At 34.4% G+C, this 26,643-nt stretch overlaps 1 protein-coding gene across 5 annotated transcripts in view; it reads right to left on the minus strand.

Moving 5' to 3' along the window:
- Positions 1-26,643, minus strand: part of EPHA7 (EPH receptor A7) — a 171,975-nt gene that overhangs the window by 41,747 nt on the left and 103,585 nt on the right. The window lies entirely within an intron of this gene.

Genomic DNA, 26,643 nt, shown 5'->3' on the forward strand with positions numbered 1-26,643 from the left:
CCCCTGCTGGCCTGGTTGCCCCCAACTGCCCCCCTGCCAGCCTGGTCGCCCTTCACTGCCCCCTCTGACGATCTGGTTGCTCTTAACTGCACCCCCCTACCAACCTGGTCACCTCAACTGCCCCCCTGCGCCCCCCCGCCTGCCTGGTCACCCCTAATTTCCCCCCTCTGTGGGCCTGGTCGCCAATCTGCCCCCCTCTGCCAGCCTGGTTGCCCCCAACTGTGCCCCCCTGTTGGCCTGGTCACCCCCAACTGCCCCCACTGCTAACCTGGTCACCCCCAACTGCACCCCCTGCCAGCTTGGTCGCCCTTAACTGCACCCCTTTGCCAGCCTGGTCACCCCAAACTGCCCCACCTGCTGGCCTGGTTGCCCCTCACTGCCCCCCTCTGCCAGCCTAGTCACCCCTCACTGCCACCTCTGCCGTCCTGGTTGCTGCCAACTGTGCCACCTCCGGCCTGGTTGCCCCTTACTGCCCCCCTCTGCCAACCTGGTCACCCCTCACTGCCCCCCCTGCTGGCCTAGTCGCCCCACACAGCCTGCTGTTTGGTCATTTGGTCACCCCTCACTGCCTCCCCTGCCGGCCTGGTCACCCCACTCAGCCTGTTTGGTCGTCTGTTCAGTTGTGATAGCTCTTGGCTCTTTATGTATACAGATTATCTTAGACTTTGTCTGTATTAGACTTACTGATGCCTTGGACTGACTCCAGAATACTCTAATTCTGAAATCAAATTAAGGCATCAGTATTTTTCAAATGATCCTCCTATGAAGCTGACCTACATGTGAGTTTCAGAACAGTCCTTTTGAAACTTTGGCGGGAACACAAATTGTTATTTCAAGGTGGGATTCCAGTACTCTACATAAAAATTGTTGGCAAATTTTAGATTTTAAAACATTATATTGACATTTTTATCCAACATATAATTTAGACATGACCAATTTCTATAATTTATACTCTGTATTTTACATGCACTAGTAAGACATTTATGTTAAGTCATTTAGAAGGAACTTATTATTGTAAAAAACAAAACAAACACACACACACACACACACACACACACACACACACACACACAAAACTACCACAAGGGGAAGAGGAATGACAGCACACATCCTTTTCAAATATTATAATCCATCAAGTTAACAGAGCAGTACCAATGAAGCAATCTTTTCTATTTTGGGTGATGCGAAAAGTAATATTTTTAATAATTCTTTTAAAACACTTTTAAATTTGATCTATCAGGCCCTCTGACTCCATCTCTAATTTTCTAAGAATCCATGGTTAACATCTAGCTTGTTTATAAAGCTGACTACATAACTACAACCCATAGCTAGATGATTTTAGTTATGAAAATTAACTTAAATAAAATAAGATACACACCTACACACACATACATTCGTTTATGATCCAAACCTTCCTTACATGTCATCAGAATAAGTTTTAATTGTGTATATTTTATTTGACTTTGGAACATGTTTTTTCAATAGAAAGAGAATTGTGTTGTATTTTAATCATAAAAATATTTTAATTCTATTTGACAATTTTTGAAATGTTAGGTTAGTCCAAATGTTTGTTATGAATATCTTTAATTATTATTTTCATAGCTAAATTCTTTACAACAAATATTCTTTCCATTAATTTATATCAAACAAAATATAAATTATTTTGCACTTGATATGCTGTAACTATATTTCCTTACAATATGTACATGAGTATAATCCTTCATTTAGATTAATAAGCTTAATTTATGTACTATTATATATTACATAACATAAAATATGAATTATTCTTATATTATGTAATAATATACATTAATATTTACACAAACAATGATGTGGCTTAAGAAAGCTCATTAGTTCCTCTCCCTAAATATCTACACAATGTTTAAAATATTGTTTATTATAACAACATTCTGGAACTCCACAGATGTGGTTTACTTTTCAGAAGTAATAAAGCCTGCATTCAAACAACATGTAGGTTGTTCATTAAGAGAAACATTATCAATAGGAATAATATGAAAGAAAGAGGAGGGGTACTATGTTAATTATATACAGTCAGAATAAATCATATATCCCTTTAGAATAAAACTTGCATTACTAAATGCTAACTTTGTACTATGTGACTATACTGCATTTATAACTCCCAAATCCTCTTCTAGTAAACCACTGTTTTTCATTATTTTAAAATTAATATAATGTATTAAAACCAAATTTTTATTAAAAAATTAATAAAATTGAATAAAATTGAGCTCATCACATATATTTCATTAAATGTTGCTTCATATATGTGTGTATGTATGAATATACCAAAGTAAAGATATACAGTATGCACCTGTGAATTACTATTAAGTTATTTTTTACATTTTTGAAAGCCTCTTCATTACATGATATATAATTGAGGGTATATTCCCTCATAGAGTGATATACATGTGTGTAAAGTGATACAAAACATAATACAGCAAAAATAAGTTTGACAATTCCATATTACATCATTCTTTTACTCTATTGTAAACTTCTTTTTTAAATATATTTTTGATTTATTTCAGAGAGAAAGTGAGAGGGAGATAGAAACATCAAAGATGAGAGAATCATTGATCAGCTGCCTTCTGAATGCCCCCTACTGGGGATCGAGCCCACAACCTGGGCTTGTGCCCTGACTGGGAATCGAACCCTGATCTCCTGGTTCATAGGTCTAGGCTTGACCACTTAGCCACACTGGCCAGGCTATTGCAAACTTTTTGATGATGGTTGAAGAAAATGACCAATTGCATTGTATTCTGAATGCTACCAATTTCATACTATTCCACTTTATGGTTTCTTTTTATTCTAATTCTCCTCTTTGTATCTTCTACTCTGGTATGAAGTGATTTCTTTTTTGTTGTTGTTTTTTTGTTTTTGCTAATCTGTACCTGAGGATATTTTTTTCCCATTGATTTTTAGAGAGAGTAGAAGGGAGGGGGGTAGACCAAGAGATAGAAACATTGATGTGAGAGACACACATCGATTTATTGCCTCCAGCATGCACCCTGACCAAGGTAGGTGCCCTTGACCAGAATGGAACCCGTGACCCTTCAGTCTGTGGCCCAACACTCTAACCGCTGAACCAAACTGGCTAGGGCATGAATTGTTTTCTAATCTATTCATTCTTGGTCTAAAACACATAGATATACAGAACAACCTACTTTTTAAAATATTATTTAACAATATTAATTTTTGCAGAAATTGTCCATTACTGGTTTTGTTCACTTTATTTTTTAATAGCTTTTTTCCCCCCAATAATCACTCTGGCACTCCTCACAATTCATTTGATTTTAATTTCCCATCCTATTATAAGTCAAATTATTCAAGGAATAGAAGAGAGATGAAAGAATAAAGGAAGAAGAATGAAGCAAGAAAGAGGTAGTGGAGGATGAGGCAGAGGAAGATAAGAAAAGAAGGAAACAAGTATCTAAAAACTCATTAAAATTACCTCATTTAAAATGTGCAATTAAAGAATGTTATCATCTCAGTTGCTCCAGGTAATCTGAATATATTTTCATCTCCAAAGTGCATAAACTTAAAAAATTCATATTATTTAATCATAACTTCTCAGTACCAGTCAAGATTTATTATTTCAAGAACCTACCACAAACTAAGCATTTAGTTTAATAGCATCTGCTAAATACATTTCAATTAGCATTGCTGCTTGTATTTTAAACATGCTGCCTCACAATGTAAAAGCTATTGCCTAGGCATTTAGGCATAAATGAAAACTACTTTAAATTCCCTAAACCTATATGATGGCAATGGTGCAATATGGCATTAATTTACTAAAACATATTTTAGCACCAAGAAAAAATTAATGAAGTTCACTAGTGGCCAATACCTTAGAAGTCACTTTTTGTTCTTCGCAGAAGGCAGGGCATTAAGTTTAACTTTCTATAATATTCTTTAAAAATCAACAAATAAAACTACGGAATCACTTCTATTCACTGAAAAAATCTGAGTTACAATGAACAGATATAGGTAACAAGAGTTACCAATCCTATATAATAAAAGGGTAATATGCAAATTGACCCTAATGGCGGAATGACCAGTTGCCATTATGCGCACTGACTACCAAGGGGCAGACGCTCAATGCAGGAGCTGGTCCCTGGTGGTCAGTGCGCTTCCACAGGGGGAGCGCTGCTCAGCCAGAAGCCAGCTCATTGGCTGGCCAGTGCAACGGAGGTGGCGGGAGCCTCTCCTGCCTTGTTTGTAACTGGACTTCATTCCTCACAGAAACAACATCATAAATAGCACTTAGATTTTCAGGTTAGACCACAAACGTGTATCTGACCTAGCATATTGTTAAAATATTGTAGATTTGTACAGAAAAGGAATAAAAAACAGTTCTATTTTAATACTACTAAGCCAAAAAAAACAATACAATGAATAAAATGTGTTTATTATATTGAATATAGATACTTCAATACAGTAATTAAGATCTTCCCAAATCCTCCTACAATTCCCATGTCTCTTAGCCAGATACCTGGCTCACCTCCTCCCCCTCCCCTCCTCTTGCCATATGAAGTTTTGACTTTATTTCTAAATAGTCTCCAGCCATGAGTTTAAAAACTATTTGAATAGTTTGAACTCATTAGTATCAAAATTTATCTTAATGATATAGGGAAAATTTAAAAAAATTGCTGACTTTAAAGGTATCATCCTAACCTAGAACGATATCACTAGTTTGTTTGTTTTTTAATCATTTGGGATTTTATGATAATTCTTAAAGAAATGCAATAAACATAGCAATCAGTAGTCAAAAAAATTAAAGACTGATCTTAAGGTATATATACAACTTTACAAATTTCTACAAGATATTTTAGCACTGTAATTTGAGAGAATAATTAACCTAGAACTAAAAAACAAATTTGCTTCCTAGAGGAAAATTTTAGATAATTGAGAACTGTTATTTATTTAGTAAACCAGAATTAAGTGTATACCTAAAAGCTTGAAAACTCAATGGGAAATGAGGACACATTTGTAATACCTTAACCAATAAAGAAATTAAAAAAAAAAAAAGAAAAGCTTGAAAACTGATAAATAGTACAGGCAGTATTTACCAAAATCGAACATGACCTCTAACCCCAGCCTTATTGTGAAATAAATGATTTGTACATTTCTCAATGATATTTCTCATTTATATATGTCAGTCTCAGAAATGTTATTGGCTATATTCACTAAAAATAAACTCCGCATTGAATAAATGTATGGAATTAGTAACTCTTCAGCTCTCTATTATAACAACAGCCAACACATACATGAGAAGCATTAAATGTTTCCTCAATTCTGTGAATCAATTTGCCAGGTCTAATTTCAAGGAACTATTGTCACCATAGTTAATTTTTATTATAAAATTCTGATAAAATGCAAATCTAAAATTTAACTCTACAATAGAAAAATACATTTCTTGTCCCCCACCCCTCTTATTTTTAGTTTCAGGTGGGGTATTTTGTTTTAGATCTCTTTGCCTTAAATCAGTAGACTATCCATAAACTACAACCAAGGCTCGAAAGCAACTTTAGTTTCCTGAGAATGAAGCAATGCAGAGTGATGAGCACCTTCCATTACATGTTCACATAATAATCTTATTTCACCCAATGCAATGGCAAGGCTCTTCAGGAAGCCCGTGTCCTGGAATTTTCAGTTTAAGGCCTGGCAGAAACTTGCATGAATGATTCATTAGAGGTAATTCTACTTCCTGGTCATTATAAATTTGATTCCTTCTTAGCATAAAACAAAACAAAACATACAAATGCAGGAAATAAATACAACATTGAAATATATCCCAATTGTCTATGTGGCAAAAATTACTCTGCTCATGCTCACTCAACATTTGCAATTCACTGACTGACAAATGCTCAATTGCTGTGAAAAATGAGGACATTTTCTGTTTTGTCCAGTAATAACATTTGTTCAGTGGTACATTTCTTTATAAAACTGCATCATATTTCTGAACACACCTCTGATCTCTGTCCTACATGCTCTTGGATGTCAAACAAAAACAATTGTGCAACATATTTTGTGCTATGTACAAAGGCAAATTCCATATGGTTTGTACTAATTAAAAATGTATTTTGAATAAAAGATTCCTATATTATTTTAAAATAAAAAAATTTGAATTTAACCAAGTGCTAGTGCTACAGTTTTGTTTTTAAGTCAAAGCCAAGAAATTATTATTAAGCATTAAACCACACACTAAATAAAATATTAAAGCTGCACAATAAATTAATACTTAATCACTAAATAAGTTATGATGTGCCACTGGATTAAGTCTGACTCCTGAAGACTGAGTAAGTGATGTCCTCGATGTCCAGTCCTCAGCAGCCCTGCTCAGCTCCATAGACTCCTGCCTGTGGCTTCTTTTACGGAGACAATGCATCTCATTTTTGCTCTTCCCCTTTCCTGCCGCCTTCTATTTCTCCCAGCATTACTATCTCCCAAAGAACCCTACCTTCTCATGATGTGCTCAAATTAAGACAGCTTCAGGTGGGTTATTTTTACCTCCAGGGATGTTTCAGGCTTAATGTGTTCTAGGAACCACTTATTCATTGGTCCGGGTAGATACTCTCCTCCAACACTATATTTCAAATGAATACTTTTTCCCCCTACCAGACTTCCTTGCTGTCCACCTTTTGAACCATAGTAATTGGGAATACAAGGGTATTGATTATGAGCTGGTTCAGTCATCAACTCAAATGGAGTCTACTAAATAACAAACAGGCAATAATTTTCTGGTACCAGATTACCAGATTATGTTAGCTGCTACCCAATGATCCATTTGGAAAACTGTACATTAATACTTAAGTAAAATGCGCAAAAGGACACTTGACCACTAGGAACACACACACACACACACACACACACACACGTGTGCACGCTGAAAATGCAACTCCATTATGTCCCAGAGTTAAAAGGAAAAGTATTTTCAGATCAGTCTAAGTTAAATTTGATTTTCCATGCTTGAAATTAACCATCACCGCCACAACCTATAGATTAGGTATTGTTTGTATATGTCTAAGAGTAATTATAATAAACAGAAAGAAAATGTATTGCTAATGATGCTCCTCCCCCAACTTTACAAGCTTTAAGGTCATACAGAAAAGAGTCATTCCCAGCTCTGTGATTAGACATAAGTTAACAATCATAGTGTTAGATACCTTGAGATGTGTGAATTTCATTTTTTCATTATTTCATTGTGTGCCTCAGTTTTCTCATCTCTTAAATGGAGATAATATTATCAAGTTTTAAGGGGCTGATGAAAGCATTCAATGAGAAAAAATGGGGAGGCTAAGTATAAAATAAAGGGTAGCTGTCATATTAGCACAGCATACATGGGCTGTCATGGTTGGCTTCTGTTTACTTTTCCAGCACCATCACCTATAATTTCCTTCTCATTTCTATATACAAGGATTGTACATTCCATTTCATGACTCGATGGTATGGCTGCCCAGTTTCTTCTCCATGGAAATCCTTACACCCTAGTCTGCTAGCAAACTTCTGCTCACAACTTCAAGAAAACCAAAGGCTCGGCTTCTCCGTACTTGGTATATACTTCAATTTAACTAGGGTAATTACCTTCTTACACCCCTCCTCCTCTACCAAAATATGAGCTCCACTGGAGTAGAAACTATATTTGTTCATGGTTACATTCCCAGACACTGCACAGTACCAAACACAAAGCAGGCACTTCCTACTTGTTTTGTGGAGGAAAATGAAAGTGGTTTTTTTTGTTTTGTTTTTTTCAATATCTGGGTAAGCAAAGCATCGCCTTAAAGAAGCTTTAAAACAATTTTTACATGTGAATATAACAATATTCACTTCTCTATTTTCAACACTGCCCAATATTGTTGATATTTCTTTAGTATTTTAAATATCAATGTCCAGACTGATGATACTCATTAGATTGACAGTAGCAGATATAATAATTATTGGAAAGCTGATTTCTTTAAAAGGCAGGCAAAATTGCAACATTCTACTTGTATTTGAAAGGTTATTCTTTGTTATTAAGTTACTAAATGACAAAGCTAACTCTGATAAAGGGTTATGGGATACCACTGTACTATGTTATAAATACCTATTGCTTTAGATCAATATTCACAAAATTCCCCATTGTGTTTAAAAGCCCAGCATACTAAACTAGGCATAAATAAATCATTTTACACTAACAATAACCTTCAGAGAAGCAACTCAATTTCCTTAGACAAACTTTCATTTTGCAGTATAAAAACAACAGATTGCTTACAACTTCTGTCAACACTAGGTACATAGGCAAACAACCCATTGAACCACAGGCGAGAGAATCAGCAACTAGTAGAGAGGTATTCAGGTTACATCTATGTCTCTGTCAATGCTCCATTCCTAATCTGTGGGCTAATTTTAGAGGAGATATAACCTTTTTTAATATTTTGTGCTGTTCTGTGCAAGCAAAGAGAGTGATGTTATCCTGTTAAATTGGCATATATTTGTAAATCATATAGATGAAATAAATAATTCTGGATTTTGCAAAATTCAAAAGGAGTGAATTCTTTTTTTCCTAATAAGTTGAAGTTTTTAAAAAATATTGATAAAGTCAGGTACATTTAGGAATTAAATTACTAAAAAAATCTGTGTGAAAAAGGCTAGGCAAAGCCATATATGATGCATCTGAGTTTTTGTTATTCATAATTTAGTTTGTAAACTCTTCTGTTACTTAAATTTATTTGCCCTTGTGTTTATAATTTTTATTGAAAACAATCAAAATGCTGGTAATAATTTTTTCAAAAAATATTTGAAGACAGGTATTTTAGTATCAAGAGATTATTAATACATTCTGATATATTTTTTTGTTTTTAAATCTGAGTGTTTCATAACATAAGCTTCAGAAAGAAATGTAAAATTAAATGAGCCATTTAAGAAATTTAGATATGCAGGGTTATCTGTCATGTGCTTATAGTTAGAGCTCGCTCCCCAGATCATCTTCATGAAATCCACGGTTTCTTTCTTTGACATATGAGAGAAAACACTGTCGCTCTTCTGTGTTTTTTAGATCAATCTGTTGACACTGGTATCAAACAACTTTGAACTGATGTTGAATTGTGTAACAAGTGACAATATCAGCTCCCAAGGCAGCCAAAATGCTTGCTTCATGAATGCATTTTGACAGGTCAGACACAAACCTGATACTTACAATATGCAGCAGCAATAAGCAAGCATCACAAATAGTAAACAAAAGCTTCCACTACCTTGGGAGACATGTTTATATTCTCTGCAAAACATGTTCTATATTAATTATTATTCCTGTCTTATCTTTGTTGAGATTCAGCTCATGCATCGCATGTTGTTAGTAGGAAAATGTTTGCCACTTACTTGTGGATAAAAGCTCTGGCCTGTAGATGCTGCTGTTTGTAAATGACTCCCAAAGACAACAAGACATCATTTTCCCAGGTGGGCTACTCATTTACTTTCTGGTTTTTTTTTCTCCCACTATTCATCTCTGGTGACAAGTGTCAATTATGGACAGGAGATTTATGGGACAGGAAGGATAAAGCCCAATTTACAAATCATTTCCTGAGCAAGCAGACAGGTGCAATGACAGAGCCGGCTTGCTGTAATTGAATTTCTTGCTGCTATCTACTCAGTCACAAGAAGATGTCAACCTCAAGGATATTAGCTGTGCAAAAAGTCTTAATACACTATGATTTTGAATGTGGAGATGACAATACAGCCGAGGTTTGAAGTCTGGACTCTGAATGGAATATACTAAAGTAATTTCTTTCATGTAAAAATAAGGATTTTCCTGACCCCTTAAATGGAGAGTTCATCAGGGACAATGTGCCAAGGTAGGCTGACTTTAAATCCAATGGCAATAATGGTTACGGAAATAAACTCCATCCAGATGTATCTGAAAGTTGATTTATATATAACTACTAATATACTAAAACTGAAGACTATTTGTTGGATAAGGTCACATTTTTAATGGGTAACTAGTTTGAACCTTGTTATTAATGGGAATATTTTCAATCATATGGTGCTATAAACTTGTAGTTAAATGTTGCCTTGTTTTAAAGAATATACAAATATATATCATCATAGGATTCTATGATTATATTAATTGCAGTTTACTAGCTCTCAAAAACTCATGTACCTCGTTTAATTATTAATTTTACATTCTTAGTTTACATCCAATGTTTTCAATGCATATGTTAATAGGTAAAGGCCTCACATACAGTGTTGACAATAAGTCAAAGTTCTGGAGGTCTACAGAAAGTATAATTCAATCAATACTGTTGCTTTGCTTGTACACATTTTATTAAAACTAGGCTGGCTCATTTCATGGCCATCTTCTCAAAGTTTAACATTTAAATGTTTCAAATTAACTTCTTTTTTTCTCAAAAAATCTTTCAAATCCTATAAAATGTGATAATTTTTTTAAATGGGGTGGGGGGACACGTTGGACAAAATCTGGCTAAGAAATTTTTCTAAAATCTTAAATATTCTAAACACAGATTATCCAACAACCATTATTTCCTAGTCGATGTTTAAGTTAGTTTTCATTTTTATTTTAATGAACTGATTGCAGATAATGATATAGTGAATCATTTAAATGTATGTGTCTAGAATTGCATTGGTAAGAGAATTTTCAGTTTGGTAAATATTGCTACATCATTAAGCAGTTTATAAATGTCTAGTTCAACCTGAAATTTACAAAATTTTCCATTTTTTCTGTGTTCTAGACAACACTTGATATATTATATTTTTAATTAACATTTTATTATATGTTAAATTGTCTTTTGTTGCTATTCATTTTTATACTTCCCTAAATTTGTTGATTTATTGGCCATTCCTATTTCATCAATTTCATATATTTTGTAGGTTGTTTTTCTTTTTTTAGTATTTTGTAGTTTTTTCTTATTAAAAAAATAAATACTGGGCACTACTCCTTTGTCAAATAAACATATCATTCCCTCCTACTGTGAGGTTTCTATTTTCACTTTTATAGTCAATTTTATCAATTTTCTCTTTAAGGACTGGGTTTCCTGGAAATTTCTACTCTAATCAGAGGTCATTAAGAGAGCCCTCTCTATTTTCTTCAAAATTGTTTAAGTTATATTTTTCTCTTCACAATTGTCTTTATTCTATGAAATTTTGATGGTGTGCAATAAAATAAATGGTGTTATAGTACTTTTATTTATTTAATTATATAAATATATATAATCAGCTATATATCATATTTCTGTATATATTTGAAGATATTTGTTCTGTTTTCTTAGGCTACTTATCTGTGTTTTTGCTGAGAGCACATTTTTAATTCCATAGATTTATAATGCATCTCTGCACATTTTTCTTCAAAACTGTTTTAGCTATCCCCATCCATTTTCCTTTATTCATGCAATTCAGAAATTTGATTAACTGATTAAGTTTTACACATATTCTATTGGAAATTTGATTATAATCACATTGAATATAAAAATTCATTTGAGAAGGCTTGATATACAGTATATAGTATATACAGTATACTATAGTATAGTATATATAGTATAGTATATACAGTATATATTATATATATACATATATATATTATGAAGACTTTCAAAGCAATGAATATTGTCAACCTTTCAATATTTTTAGGTCTTTGTGTCATTTGAAAATGTTTTCTGTTTTTTTAATATAAAATCTTGCAAAACACATGGTCCCTTGTAAATTTGTATATATTTGCTTTTACAATAGCCAATTGCATTTTAAAAATCATGCTTTCAAACATTTTCTAACAACTGAATACTGCACACAGAGGAACATACCCTTTATAATCATCTATCTTGTCAGTCCTTGGAGAAGGCATTTTAACCACGTTATATATAGGAAACAGGTTAAAACAAGTTACCTTTCCTAACGTGACTAAATCTATAACACTAAGAACATGGTCTAATTTATTTTTCTTGCTGCAGAAAGTGAGCCTACTATGCAGGTTATTACATATGAATCTTAAGAAAAAGTTTTTTAGTCAAAGTTCACTTTGTCCAATATGGCCGTAAAGACCCCAAGCCACATTTTATAAGTTGTGGTGCTCTGTCTCTACTCAAAAGTGTCCTCTCTTTTGATGCCCATCTAGTCCTGTGTTAATAACTGGTTTGGCTCCACTACTCCAGAGGCGGCTGCAATTCTGTGTAGCCATTCCAAACCAAAGAAGGCTTTTGAGAAATGGGAGGTTCTTTATAAGCGCAAGTTGCCCCTAGTTATTAAAATAAAAGCTTTCCCATATACAACCTTGTCAGCAGTAGCACTTAGTGACCCGAAGGGCAGCTATTTACTAAAAACAGGAACTCGGTAATTGAGGTCCCTATATACCCTATCTCCAAGGCTGCACGAAAATATAGCACGCGGGCTTGAGCTAAATGCTTTTTAAGCTACTAGGGTTTTTAAGCCACGGAATGCTTTTTAAGCGACTTCAGCATATGTCTTTGTCAAAAATACCCAACTGGGCCTTATTTCCATTATGATATTTTATATGTAATTCCCAGTTGACTTGAGTTGGAATTACCTTAGTTTGGATAGGAACAAAATTAGCCTTCAACTTAACAAGCTTTAGCGTTAGGTACGTGTCATTTCACAGATTCTCTTTCCAGAAGGTGTTTGGTAGATCAGGAGGATGCTGTTAAACAAGAAGCCCCTTTGTTTTTGTCCTACTGTGATCCTGATGTTGACTTCATCCGGATAAAACTCTCAGGTGAAGAAAAGTTCTGACTTCAGGGTATGTTGAACAGGGATATAAATTAGGATTTATTGAGTATAGTTTTTTTTAAGGCTTTATAAAACTTTCTTGATTATAAAGTAAGGCTGAGTTCTCCCCAGGCTTCATCACAATTTGTAGTACAGACATAGAATGTTAGAATCAGAATGGTTTCTAGGATTTAATTTCCATAGGGCAGTGATTTTGACTTACCCACTGCCACATATCCAGCAAACAACTACACGAGTAGGTTCACAGTGTGAGCAGAGTCAATACATTAGAATATATTTTTCAGCTAGATATCTTGAATGTTGTAGCTGAGGACACAGAGGCTCCGAAAAGTGAAGCAACTTGTCAAAGGCAAATGGTAAGTTAGTAGGAGAGTGGATCAGAATTCAGCTTTTCTGAGATGATGGTCAGTGGTCTCCCAGCATGTCCAATTGCTACTAATTGGGCAGCCAAAGACAGCGCTTCCCTGATCCACATATTAGAACTACAAAGGACAGAAACAAAGAACATTGCCACTTACAGGTGCCTTTTTGTAACAGAGTTGGCCCACTGGGCATGGAGTGAAGCACTTTCAAGAAATTCTCAGTGGAGTAAATTGGCTGAGAAAGAGTGCATAATCAATTATTCATAACGCAGTATTTTATGATCTTTAAAATACAGCACATATTTATAAATTTTATGAAATAAAAAGTCAGCTTTCTTACTGTAGACTGTCTTGCAGCTCTGAAAGTCAAACAGCTATTTTATTTTCCTTCAAACATAAAACTGATTTAAGAATAATCACTGAGGAATAAACCTAAGAAATCAACAGGACTTATATAAAAAATAATAATTCTTTACTCAGCTACAGATACATATGTAATTAAGTAAAGGAATAGAATATGTTCTGAGAAGACTCCATGTTGGACAGATATCTATTTTATTCATATTAATCCATAAATTCAAGAAAAATCACCATTCAATGTAAACTCCAAAAAAATCATTTAAAAAAACAACAACACAAAGAGACTAAAACGTATAGTTGGAAAAGAAAATACATTAGAAGAACCAATAAAAATAAGAGATAATTATAATTAGGGCACAAATTATAAAATATAAAATTCTAAATCTATAGTAAGTAAAACAATGTCATATTATGCAACCAAACAAACAATAAAGAATTAAAAAAGACTAGAAAGTCCACAAACAGACCCCAGTCTCTATATGGCTTTGGCATAAAATTTTAGCATTTTAAATAATATTTTTTTATATATATTTTATTGATTTTTTACAGAGAGGACGGAGAGAGAGATAGAGAGTTAGAAACATCGATGAGAGAGAAACATCGACCAGCTGCCTCCTGCACATCTCCTACTGGGGATGTGCCCGCAACCCAGGTACATGCCCTTGACCGGAATCGAACCTGGGACCCTTCAGTCCGCAGGCCAACGCTCTATCCACTGAGCCAAACCGGTTTCGGCAAATTTTAGCATTTTAAATAGTGTGAGAAGAATTTTACAATAAATAGTATCAAAGCAACTGAAAAGATTAGTGGGAGTAGGGAGTTAAAGATACCTTCACACTGTATTCAAAATATATTCTTGATAACTTAAAATTTTAACATGAAAGCTAAGCCATTTAAAAGAACATATGAATAAGTATTTTTATTTATTTTATTTTTTTAATATATGTTATTGATTTTTTACAAAGAGAAAGGGATAGGGATATAGAATTAGAAACTGATGAGAGAGAAACATCTATCAGCTGCCTTCTGCACACTCCCTACTGGGGATGTGCCAGCAACCCAGGTTCATGCCCTTGACCGGAATCGAACCTGGGACCCGTCACTCCACAGGCCAACGCTCTATCCACTGAGCCAAACCGGTTAGGGCTGAATAAGTATTTTTATGACTTGTTTTGAATAAAGTTGTAGACCATTAAGCAAATGATAGATTCATAAAAATTTATATGTCAACAGTAATATGCATAAAGTTAAAAGACAACAAACTGGAAACATTATGTATATTCTAGAAACCCGGTACATGAAAATTCGTGCACTCAGGGTGGGGGGGGTGGTGTCCCTCAGCCTGGCCTGCGCCTTCTCGAAATCCAGGATCTCTCAGGGGATGTCTGACTGATGGCTTAGGACCACTCCCTGGGGGATCGAGCCTAAGCTGGCAGTCAGACATCCCTCTGGCAGCCCGGGAGCCCTCAGGTGATGTCCGACTAACGGCTTAGGCCTATTGGGAGCAGGCCTAAGCCTTTAGTTGGACATCCTTAGCGCTGCAGCAGAGTCAGGAGAGGCTTGTGCCACAGCCGCTGCGCTGGCCAGCCATGATCCAGCTTCTGGCTGAGTGGCACTCTCCCTGTGGAAGTGCACTGACCACCAGGGGGCAGCCCCTGCGTTGAGCATCTGCCCCCTGATGGTCAGTGTGTGTCACAGCAACAGGTAGTTCCGCTGTTTGCTCAATTTGCATATTACTCTTTTATTATATAGGATTTTTGTGTGTGTGTGTGTGTGTATAAAATTTTAGATAGACCCTACTTATTTCATTTAATCAACAAGTACTTAATGCAATAAATGAAAATATATATATATATCTGCTTCTAAGGAGTTTATATTCTAATGGGAGTAAGGATATATACAGAAAGTAACATGAATAAGTAAAATATATACTGTGTTAATAGTGAGACATGTTAACAAGAAAAAGATAAGACAGAGATATGGGAATTATTGTTGGTGGTTGAAATTTCAGATCTAGCATACAGATTACTTAAAGAAGTAAAACCTTACCATATATTCCTTTTAAGAAAAAAAAGGGGGGGATAATGGAGACAAAAGCATATGGATCAGCATAGTATCTACCTGCATTTTTAAATTAAATAGGCTTTTACTGGAGATTTTTAATTTCATAATTTTATCTGTAGAAAGATGATTTATGATTCTGGAAAATGGGAGGTGAAATTGTATTTTTAAAGTCCGCAAAAGTAACACAAAGGAACACTCCTTTTATTCTATGAATGCGCAGAGGAACTCCACCTATCGTCTATAAACCACTTTTTCCCCTGATTTTTTTTTTGGTTGTTGTTGTTGAATTGTGAGCACTGTCTGTGGAAACCGAACTGCCACTTAATTTGCTTCTCACATGCTGCAAAACATAAATGTTTGAGAAATGAACAGGAGAAAGATGGTTTCATGTCTGAGGTTAAAGACATACCCCACTGCACTCAAATGAAGAGAACACTGAAACATTTTCTGATTAAATCACAGGATCCACTAAAGAAAAGGGTAAAAAACTAACAGGCATTCTAGGATGGAGGGGCCCTTACACGTAAGTCCCCCGTTCTGGACACTTGTTAAAACTACATATTGTGAAAGACAACATAGAGGCACCTGAGAGTTTGTGGTTTAGTCTTTGTTCTAGACTGAAGACAGAAAAGCCATCTCTATTGGACTGCTTATACATACAAGGTACACCAATGACTGTAAAAAAAAGCTTCCTGGAGTTGCCAATGCCGGTAGCAATGCTTACTGTAATCCATTCTGCTCCAACCAAATCCACTGAATGCACTACACCACCTACTGTACTCAAGATGCTCTAGGTCCGTGGTCGGCAAACTGCGGCTCGCGAGCCACAGGCAGCTCTTTGGCCCCTTGAGTGTGGCCACGAAGTTTCAATCGCACTGTACGTGCGCACCCGCACGTGGTATTTTGTGGAAGAGCCACACTCAAGAGGCCGCAGTTTGCCGACCACTGCTCTAGGTGATATAAAAGTGACTGCTTGTACCTTATGTCCTTGCCCTAAGGCATATATAATTAGGTTAAGTAAGATACAAGTAGAGAAAATAAGACATGTGCCTTAAAGAATGACATGGATCCTTTCAGTGGAGGGTCCTGGAAAACCACGGATCATATTATGTCATTCCCCAGCTGAAACTCTCCAATGGCTTCCTAACTACGTCAGTAAAAAAGCCAAGTCCTCAGCGTAGCTACTGACTTCATTGTCTGCTAAAACTCTCCTTTGCTTTTTAGCGACAGTCTTCTAGCTGTTGTCAGAGCTCACCAGGCATGCTCCAGCCTCACATATGGTGTCCCATCTGTCTGGAACATTCTTTCCTTAGATATGTGCATGGTTTGTTCTCTTTCCTCCTCCAGGTTATTAATGCCCCCCTCTTACTATTATTTAAAGTTGTCAATCAGCCCCCACCTCACCACCCCATTTCTACTCCCTATTCCTGTGTCTTAGCTTCTAAAGACCATATAGTTGATCATTTACTAGTATTTTGTTGGTTATCTCCACCCATAACTCTAGGATTTATATGAAAAATAAATATTTTTAAAATAAATTGCAGCACCATGAAGGCTGAAATTTTGTCCCCTCCCCCAAATATTTTTATAGCTTCCCCATCATTACTTCCTGATATAAAATACATATGCATAGAATCAATGAACAACTTAAAGTGTTCATGGATGACAAGCATGAGCTGGATTTAATGATGCAAGAAGATTTGATTAAGCAGGGAAAACAGTGTATGGTAAAAAGGAAAGTAAAAGGTGATGATAGTGAAAAGGAAAATTATTCAAGTAAGGTCCAAGGAATAATATGAGAGGCTAAAGCAATTCTGCTATACAGAATATTGTGGATTAAAATCTCCTAATAATTCCTTGGTGCCCTATGATGGTTACAAATCATTTTTTTTTGTACGGAATCTTTCCTCCTACAATTTCTATTTGACCATTAGAATGCACATGGGCAATTCCAACCTAAAATGCCCATAGAAGAGAGAAATACTTCTCTGATTAAAAACCACACACACACACACACACACACACACACACACACAACATATAATTAAGCAATTTAGTGACACATACTAGTTATTGTGAAAGTGGATTGCTTTCTAATTCTTCATAAATCTTAATGCTAATTTAGACTTATTAGACATATTTAGGTTACTGTGAAAAATAATACATATTGTCACTGCCAAGCAAATGAAAATCACAAGTCATTAATTTATTCTATTACCAATGGGAATAGATACTGGCAACTATGCAAAAAAGTTTTTTATGTTGTTAATACCTCCATTAGTGCCATCTTTGCAAACTTATATATATAATTTAGAAATTTTTCTTCCCATATGTCCTATATGTTCACACAGAGATAATAGCATTTAATATAGTCACATTACTTTCATCAACAGATATTTTGTTAATATCTAATCTTTTTGTTTTAAGATAAATCAATCTGTATAATGAGTGTCATAATAAAATACCAGCATAAAATCTATTTTGGTCCAAAAAAGTGGAAATACCAGTTAATATTTTTACATAAAGGAAAAACTAGTGTGGAAATCAGTACTTATACTAGAATCATACTATTTAAATAAGTCCAAATATGTCTCTAACTTTAAAATAACTTTTTAAAGATATGATTTGACTGGAGAATTGTGGAAGAAGCCTACATTCTTCTCCATCCTCATAAATCCTCCCTTGCAGCCCAGTTGAATGACTATTTTGCTGATGTGGCAGAAATTATATTGAGAATTTTACATTTTACTTCATTTAATGGGGTAAAGGAACCATAATGTTATATTCTGTGGAAATAAAAACATAAAGAATGCGTTCAGAGAGTTTGCTAAATATCAGGTTTCTACAAAGTACCCAAAATTTTAAGAATATGCTCTCAAATACCCAAATGGATTTAATTAAAGTAAATAGTAATTTCTGTTGATTTAGCCAACCCCCTAAATATGTGCATGGTACAGCACTATGGGCTTAAAAATTATAAAACCAGAGAAATTAAGAGTAAACAAAACCCAAAAGCTGGGTAGTATTTCATATAACCTGTTATACTGAACTGAATGTAGTCTCTTTTTTTTTTAATGTGAAACTAATTCCAATGTTTAACAAAATTCAGTGCAGATAAATTGCTTTTCCTTTCCCTGATTTCTAAGCTATATTCCATGTGGAGTTCAAATCAATTTATATATTCATGAAATATGTAAATAATATAGAATTTCCATAAATAATCTAACTAAATTTTCTGAAGCTTAAGACCATCCGCCCTCAGTTTCTTTCCAACTACACTAAACATTGAACTACATTCTATGACCCACCGTGGGTACACTAGGTTTTGCTTCATCAGGTGAGAGAAATTAACTCCCTCCTGAAGGAGAGAAAATTCTATCGGTGAAGATAAACCACATACTTTAATTCTTCTAGCACCAATTACTATTTATTTTAACAGAAAATGTCATAGTAGATAGACATATCAACTTAATCTTAATAGAATATAGTTACAGTATATAAAAGAAGCACAATTATAAATAACATTGCATTTGAACACAGAAAATCAAATCAGACTGTAAATTAACAAGTCTAAATAAAATGCATCTCTTTTTTTAAAAATATATTTTTATTGATTTCAGAGAGGAAGGGAGAAGGTGAGAGATAGAAACATAAATGATGAGAGAGAATCATTGATTGGCTGCCTCCTGCACGGCCCCTACTGGGGATCGAGCCTGCAATCCCGGGCATGTGCCCTTGACCAGAATCGAACCTGGGACCCTTTGGTCCGCAGGCCAACACTCTATCCACTGAGCCAAACCAGCGAGGGCTAAAATGCATCTCTTTAAAGAGAGACTACTTAATGTTACCATCACTGTATTAACCAAATGTTAGAGTCTATGTATTTTCTGTGTTAGAAAACCAACCATTTTAATAATATGTGCTACAAAAAGAAAAAAAATCACCAGGATGACAAACACAAAATCTAGTTGAGAAGACACTGTCTATGCTATATAGCAGAAATAAAGATAATAAACTTTAAAATCTGTTCAGATAATTAACTGAGCTGTTCACTCTGATAACAAATTATGAATGCCTTTTCTTTTTTTTAATCTTCCTCTGGACTAACTCAAATCCATAACAACTTAGCAAAAGATATTTTGAAAGAAGATTATTTAACTTCATCCTTTTTTTTCTCCCTAAAATAGAAAGTTTACAAGGAGCTGAATTTATACAATGAAAACTGAAATTATTATTTTTAAATTTCACATTATATACCATTTCTGAGTCAAGTTTATTTATGCTCCCCTTATGTTAAGTAATGCAATTTTTTTTTCATGGCATTCAGATCATGCAGTTAGCACACAGTGGGGAGAAAAAAAGAAGTGTGGTAAAATATATATGCACTTATGCTACCTATTAATGTAGACCAATTATTATGACTCTGGTCTTTATGCCCTAATGACTGTGTGATCACGTCCTGTCTTTTTCATTCTGGGGAAAGCCTGCAACCATTCTTTGAGTTAGAATGAAACCAGGAAGATTTGCTAATAACAAAAGTACCATTTATAGTTACTTGAAAATAGTGAAGGTAATAAACAGTTTCTACTTAGTTCTCGAATGTCAATATTTCTTTACAATGAATATGGATGTGGACATTTTTGTTCAGATGTCAGCACTATCAAAATAAAGAGAGAACATTATACTGAATTCTCCTATTTGCAGTATCTTGGTGAAGGGTGTAGGGTGGGCCAGATATTGTGTGAGCAGAATAAGCTTACAGTATTAGAGTAAGAGCATTGGAATCACAGAAACCTGACACTATCCAAAAAGAAAGCATATTCTTTGTGTCTCATGAAATGCTGACCATTTTTAATCTTTTGAGGTTTAATCACTATTGAGTGATATGCTACATGATAACTCTAACTCTTCTCAGGCTCTAACCATGAACCTTCCCTCGTGCCCGGGGTGCTAGAACCTTTTCTCTGTGGCTCGCCCTGGAGTTGAGCATACTGACCCTTCAACACCTGCTCTGGCTACCATGTGACAGATTTAAGTACAAAAGGAAAAATAGTATTGCTGTTATAATTATTAGAGCCAATGCACCATTAATCCTGATGGTGAAGGTTCACAGTTAGGTGAACACTTACATTAGATTTATTTATTTATTTGAAATAATCTTAAAAATAATTTTCTAATTTTTCAATTAGAGTTGACATACAGTAGTACATTAGTTTCAGGTGTACAACATGGTGCTTAGACATTTATATAATAACCTCATGACTATTTTGTAACTACCAATTTTTGTTTAATTCCTTTCCCTTTTTCACTTATCCCCCAAGCTCCCTACCTTCTGGCAAACATGAAAATGTTTTCTGGATTTATGAGTTTGTTCCTGTTTTGTTTGTTATTTTATTTTGTTGTTGTTTCATTTATTTCACATAGAAGTGAAGTCAAATGACATTTTAAAAATTTAGTTTTAGAAATAATTCAAAAATCATAATACATTTTAGAGATCTCTTTTTCTTTTTCTTTTTTCTTTCTAACCTTCACCCAAGGATACTTTTTCCATTGACTTTTACAGAGTAGAAAGGAGGGGGAGAAAGATAGAGAGAGAAACATCGATGTGAAAGAGACACATCAATTGATTGCCTCCTGCATGTGCCCTGACTGGGATGGGGATTGAGCCTGGAACTGAGGTACATGCCCTTGGCTGGAATCAAATGCAGGACTCTTCAGTCTGCAGGCTGGCGCTCCATCCACTGAGCCAAACCAGCAGGGCCGAGATCTCTTTTTTTGAAAGAGTGCATACAGGTAGAATAACCTTAATTTTGGAAATTCTTCATAATATGATGGCTACTTTAAACATATTCTATATTGTATAACTTACCACTAGAAAAGTTAATCTTGATTAAAAAATGATGGCTTATAAAGATATGATTACTTTATTTAAACAATGCAAAAAGTCCCTGGTGCCTAATAAGGCTAAACAAAGACATCTTATTATATATGCCATTCAAATGAAATCTGTTTTTCAAATTTCATAAATTGTGGTCCTATAAAATGTTATAATTACACATAAGTATAAGAGAAATTAATACATAGCTACCCAAATATTGTACTATTATAAAATACTTCCATAAAATTTTTTTTCTTGAGATAAATATAAAGAACAAAATAAAAGTTTATGTAGAGACTAGCAATTAAAAGCACTAACTTCGGATATTAATGAACATTTGTAGTTACACAATTAAACGACCAATGGCAATAAAAGTATTAAATTCACTAACATTAGAAAATAATATTTTTCAGCTTTTTTTTAAAAAGCCAAACAAAGAAAGTGAGATTAGGGTATGGAGAATATGTTTTAAGAGGTGGATATTAGTCGCTTCAGCCACTTTATATTTGGTTCAAAGTCCTTAGTCCCTAGGTGGCTTTATTGCTTTATCAGACATCCAACAAGTGCATTTTAAAAGATTTTAAAAATGTATGTTTTGGAAAAGTCTGCAATAAAGATGAATTATTACAATTAATTTCCATTTTCATGGTGCTGAATTTTGGAATAAATTACTTGGCCTCTGACATGAGTCAAGTTCATATAAACTTTGGTTATGGCCTCAATGTAGAAAGCTGTACTTCTCAACCCCCCAAGTGATTTTTCAGTTTCATTATGAAACACATTGAAAACTGAATAAAAATCAGCAGTGGGAAAACCTTCTAAATACACGACATTGCTTTTTTACAGTGTTTCACTCTGTAATCTCATAAAAGGTAAAAACAAAAAGCAAAACAAAACTCACAGCAGGTTCTCTCCTACTCTGTTACATACACTGTACATTGCAACAGCCCCTTTATGCAACAATTTAACAATAAGCACCAAGTCTTTGACTAAGTAATTCTTTTTCTGTAAATAGATGCTAATATGGTAAAGGGTGTATCTTTAGAAAAATATGAAGGGATTATCCATAGTCTTGGAGAGTTGAAAACAATATAAATATCCTACCTACATTATATAATAAAACCACTGAAAATAATGTTTTGAAGAAATATTTCATTTCATGAGAAAATGATACTATGTATTACTAAGGAAAAAAGAGCATATATGATAAAATATATACTATTAATGAAAATTTGGAAAAATTTGAACAGCTGGTGATTGTGCCTTTTTCTTCCGTTTGTACATATCCGGATTTCCTATTTTCTATAGCAAACAGATATTGCTTTTATAGCCAGAAACAATAAAGGTTACTATAAGGGAACCCATATTGTAAAACATTCTTATTTGGTATAATCCAAGGATACAAGTGAAATTAAATATATATATCTAAGCAGAATATAATATATTCATTTTTTAAAACAACAAATATAGTTTTTTTAATATTGCTAAATTAAAACCAAGGTATTTGCCATATGATTTGTAATTTTAAAGAAATATTTTTTAATGTATTAATCAGCAGAGTTAAGTATTGCTTAGAGATGGACAAGCAGTATAAAGACTAAAGCAGAGGCTTCCTAGCCTGTGATGGTCAAGGAAAAGGACCAGACTAAGCAAGGTGGGCTTAGTGTGGGAAAGATGGAAATGTGGGGCAATAGTACCATCCCTAGCACAGGGAACCAAACGCAGATGGCAGTAATTACATTAGACATGATGAAAAATTTAAGAATGGTCTTTCTCTTCCTTTATCTTTTCTATTTCTATGTCCTATTTTTTTTTATTCTCACTCCTTTCATCTCCTCTCTTTTCGTTTCTTCTGCTTATGTGTTATAGTTTATACTTCTTCCTCCATTATTTTTCTATTCCACCAACAATCTTATCCCTCTCTTCATCGATATATTACATGGCCTGGTTTTTGTAAAATGTGAGTTCCATTTAACAACTGTCTCTACATGCATGGTACTGGAAATTTAGAATGTTTTAAAATAGTCATATTGAAACTATCTTATTGTATTGACATTTCCACCCTAGACAAGCATATTCCACAGGAAATATTTATTTTGACTCAGGAAAATATCTGAAGTAATTCAGTATTTGTAATAAAATAAATTACATCTAGCCCTAGCCGGTTTGGCTCAGTGGATGAAGAGTCGGCCTGTGGACTGAAGGGTCCCAGGTTCAATTCCCGTCAAGGGCATGTACCTTGGTTGCGGGCACATCCCCAGTGGGGAGTGTGCAGGAGGCAGCTGATCGATGTTCTCTCTCATCAATGTTTCTAACTCTCTATCCCCTCTCTCTTTCTCTCTGTAAAAAATTAATAAAATATACATTTTTAAAATAAATAAATAAAAATTAATGACATCTATAATAGCATAATATTCTAATTAGACCAGACATCCTTCCAGACGACCTTCCAGGCGAAGCCAGGGCTGCGAGAGAAGCCCGGATCCCAGGTGCCAGAGGGAAGCCAGTGCCGGCAGCCAGGGGAAGGAAGGCCTACTCTTGCACGAATTTTGTGCATCAGGCCTCTAGTTATGAAATAAATGTTGAGAAGTAACAGTTAGGTTAAACTGCTCTTTTCTCAAAAAGAAGTGTTATATGAAAAAAATCCTATATAATTCTAACATCCATCATCACTACTCCTATGAAGTGATGGCACATCCTAACAACTACTGTATTTTAGAGAGGAAGACTTAGGCTTGGATTAGCATTTAACAGGGTACATAAGGACACCTGACTGTGAAGGAGCAGAGGCACTTTCTCAGGCCTGCCCAGCCCCACAGATCGCCTAACCTGCCTCACAATCATTAATTAAAACATTCACCTACTAAACATTTACAGAAATCTTAGTTCAACCAACAGAGAAGCGAGTCTGCCTTATGTACATGACCTACCAAACATTAGAAGCACAAACTAAAAACCATGTTAATGGACATTATTCTAAGAATGCAAATTGGGGGGGAGGGGATAAAATGTTCACTCAGGAAAACTGAATTTCAATATAATGTTGTATGTCAATGATACCTCAATAAATTAAAAAAACACACACCTGAAATGTTGCCCAGTAGGTTGGAGCAACATCCCCTTCACTGAAAGGTTGCAGGTTCAATTCCTGACCAGGGAACTTACTGAAGGCAACCAATTAATGTTTGTTCTCTCTCTCTTTCTCTTTCTCTCTCTCCCACTTCCCCCTCTCTCCTCTCTCAAAAAACAATAGGCATATCCTTGAGTGAGAATTAAAAAAAAATAATAATAATAATAAAACATTTAAAAACCTCTGAATTTTACATTTAGATATATTTTAGCTGATAATAATCTGAAACTAAAGTATGCATTTTATAAAATAGTATATTTAATAAATATTGTAATGACTTTAGTAAATTTAAAAAATATTAAAAATCACTGACATATATAAAATCTTAAAAATTAACATTAAACTGACTGACAATAAGATTTTTCTTAAGTAAATAACATTAAAGGATGAGCCCAAAAGTGGATATACACAATTTCAAAATTAGAAGAACCAGAAAATTAAATTCTTTCATTGGGGGTAAGCCCATGATTAAGATATATATACTTAGGCACTGGCACTAATAAAAACTGTAATAATTTCTTCTAAGCTGCGTGTCAAATATCTTATAGATACATATTCCTACTTACAAAATAAAGAATGTAAACATAGGAATGTTCAGTAGTTGTGTGGTCTGTCTCTGTCTTCAGAGCTCTAAAGCATACAAATTTAAGCAATTTAAAGATAAACTACTTAATGTTTAACAACACAAAGATAACCAAAAAACAAAACACTCCATCTCCCTTTAAATAATGGCTCACTTTGATTTTAGCTTAATTCTCTGGTGGTTTAAAGCAATGATTAACTCTTGTTTGTATTTCAAAAAAAATCTCTGCAACTTTAGTTTTGCTCTGGTGGATACATCGTCCAATCTCTTGATGCATACGTTTCAATGTGCCCATTTTTAAGCTCTAAAAGGAACACCTTGACTATCTGCTGATCTTTCCTTGTTCAGTTTTTTTATCTGTGGTGAACCATGCACTTGCCTTACCAATTTCATGGCCTCTAAAGCTGTTTGAGCTTCTCATAATGTGTTCTTTTACTTCTGCTAAAAACGCTGATGATTCACTCTCAGGTTCCTTTTTCTATCCCTTTAAAGAAAGAGTTTATGTTTTATTATGAGAACTCTACTGTAGGAGTAGGTCTCCTAGACTGGGTGCCCTAAAATGCTGCTCTAATGGTTATGAAAAAGTCAATTTCATTGGACCTACTGTAGAAATTAAAGATCTTCTGAGTGAGTCAAAAAAAGAAAAGGCATAGCTAAACTCCTATCTTTTTTTGAAAGTGGTGAGAAGATACAATGAAAACAATTTAACAGGAAGCAAATGACTTATTTATGCCCTCACAGGAAGGCTTTTCACTGGTATAGTTTTGATAATAGAGTGAAGCCAACAGATAATTAGATGAGCCTGCTTTGCTCTCTCACACCAGGACCGGTAAGGCAGGCAGAGGTAGATTTCTAAAAATCTTTTCTATTTAATAATACATATGTAGCAGATTAACCAGGTTTAAGGAGAAGAGCATAACATCCCCTTTCCAACTTCCCAAATAGCTTAATATTGAAAACCAAATCCTTATAAATTTTTCATTTGCTGAGCTGACCATGTCAAGTAGTTTATAGCATTAGAATTTACTCTTATAGAATCAACCTGAAAATATTTAGGGCCCTTTCCTTCGGAGCTACAGATATTTTTAGAGACCTTGGAAGCTCCTGTTTTATATTGTTTATATTTGATGATGTACTATTCTCATAGAATTTCTAAATTCTGTGCACTACAACTTCAGTGTGAATATCTATACTTATTTCTTTAGCTTATCTACTCTTTTAATTGTCTATCAGGTCCCAAGTTGCTTATTTGATATGCAATTATGTAACCATTTACACGTAAAATATGAACTGAGTAAAATAATCATTTTCTCTATCAGTTGGTAAAGTGGTTAAGTAAACCCAAGACATATATATTTACTATATCTGACTATATTTTAGAATAATTATATATTTTCAATAACTTCCTGTAGATTATTGTTTCTACATTATATAAATTAATGCTATTTATTTCAAGATTCTATGGGTATATTTCTTATACATATATGGCTCCTAAATAATATGAGCGTTGTACGATAAAAACAAA

This window comes from Myotis lucifugus, unplaced genomic scaffold, assembly GCF_000147115.1.
Source record: "Myotis lucifugus unplaced genomic scaffold, Myoluc2.0 scaffold_96, whole genome shotgun sequence".
Lineage (NCBI taxonomy): Eukaryota > Metazoa > Chordata > Mammalia > Chiroptera > Vespertilionidae > Myotis > Myotis lucifugus.